Below are 2,022 nucleotides of genomic sequence, written 5' to 3'. Positions count from 1 at the left end.
CAGCACTCACGGGAAGAAGCAGCGGGAGCCATGTCCCGCTCTGGCTTCCTGCTCTTCTCCAGGAGGAGACCCAGAGCAACTTCGAGAACACACCTAGGCCAGCACTGCCCGGGTCCGGGGTTCTCGTTAGGGCTTTGGTCCAGGGACTGCCAGAGAGGGCATCTCCTTGGGCTTGTTTGGAAGCGGAGGCTCTAAGCGAGGTCTGGCTGGGGAGGCCAGATTTGTAGTGACTTTCCTCGTGGCCATGGCATGATCCTAACAGCCCAAGGCGGGGCTCCGTGGGGAGGCATGCAGCCACATGGTGGGCAGTGATCCAGCCACCCAAGGGGCCACCAGCCATCTCGGAGTGGCCACCCGTAAGCCAGTGTCCTGGGGGGGCGCTCCACACTGACAGGTGTTCTGATCGACAGCAGAGTGTAGGTGGGCTTGGAGGTCACAGGGCTTGGCCCCAGCTCTGCGGAAACCCGCTCTGTGGCGGCCCCTTCTCTCCTCTGCCCTTAGTGTCATTGGTAGGACCCGAGGTGGAAGTAGCCTCGAGGGGCTGTGGGCCTCAGAGAGCGCGGGGCAAGAAGGAGGGAAGCCCCTAGACGGGGCCAAGCAGCACTCCCCACCCCCCTGGAGGAGGTGTGCACAGAGAGGCAGCACCTACGTGCAGACCCATCACCCGAGGATGGGCTTCGATGCCCCAGCTGGGGAAGGGCTTCCTGTGGTCCTGGCTGTCAATCCCCCGGACACCTGCGAGCCAGCTTCAGTGACAGGAAATGCAGGTTCTTCATGCTGCCCCTGCTGGCAGTGGGCTGGGGGCCCCAGAGGTGATTTGCATACAGGTGAGGGCCCAGGACCGAGGCCCTGGGTGCCCAAAGGCAGGGCCAGGTAGGACGCACGCACCTGGAGGGAGGCCGCCGGGTGCACACGCAGTACCGGGTCTGGCCAGCGGGGGGCAGCAGAGCTCCAGCAGCCGGTGTCCCCTCGGGCCGGGCCTGGACCGACCCTCCCTCCCTAACTCCAACCCCAGGCCAGGGGGCACAGGGGCACTTACCCCGTCCGGAACTGCCCTCCCGTCTCCGCAAAGGCGTGTCCTCCTCCCACAGACCTCCTCGACCCCCCAGGCCCGTGCTGGGGACGTCCTCCGGCTGCCCCAGCCTCGGCTGCCTCCGCAGGGTGCTCTCATCACTATTTTAAGTGGCCTAAGGGACACGTGGGACCTGTGTGCGGCAGTGTCCTGGGCCTGCTGAGTCCGCACAGACATTTGCCGAACTCTGGGTTCCGGCATGGAGGGCCACCTGGCTTGTTGTCAACTGGGCCTGGGGCTCAAGCACCATCACGCCTGGTTAGCAGAGGGACGGGGCTGAGCGGTGAGTGTGGCTACTCTGGTCCCCGAGGTGCCAGACAACAGGCGGTCCAGGAGACCCTGGGGGGCCTGACGATAGTCCGGCTGGCTCAGCTCCTGTGGGTGGGAGGGGGCGCACCCAGACCCTGGAGGAGTGGGCTCGGGGTACCTAAGACGTAGCTAGGACGACAGGCCTTGAGGAAACAAGGGGACAGATCCCCTCTCTTTTCCGTCCAGAGCCGGCCCCTCCTGTGGCCAGGGGCTGCGGGGACAATGACAAGGAGGGGAGTGGAGGGGGCCTAGAGCCACATCCTTGGAAAAAATGACCAAGTAAGCCTCTGGTGCTGGGCTGGCCTCAGAGCAGACCCTGAGGGACCCCTGGCTTCTGCTCCCTCTGTGGGGCAGTATGCCATGCATGTCCATGCATTCTCATCTCTGCTTCACAGGGGGCAACTGAGGCTCAGAACATTCTGGAAGAGCCCCTCCTGCCCCAGCCCCCATGCATGTCTGGGCTGCCTGCTTCCAGAAACCCAAGTGCTGGCCGCTGTAAAGGACCAAAGGAATTACAGTTATTTCAGGATCTGCCCGGGTCTAAGAGCCATCCCAGTGAGGACAGGGAGACCAGTATTAGCTCAGAACCGGGGGCATCTTGTCACCATCGGAGTGTCTGAAGGCGGCGTGTGGCGATGGGC

This window comes from Mirounga angustirostris, unplaced genomic scaffold, assembly GCF_029215605.1.
Source record: "Mirounga angustirostris isolate CCGP_5_RB_7025 unplaced genomic scaffold, mMirAng1.0.hap1 SCAF_13, whole genome shotgun sequence".
NCBI classification, from domain to species: Eukaryota; Metazoa; Chordata; class Mammalia; order Carnivora; family Phocidae; genus Mirounga; species Mirounga angustirostris.
The sequence above is the reverse complement of the archived record's forward strand: the minus strand, read 5'-3'. Positions refer to the sequence as shown.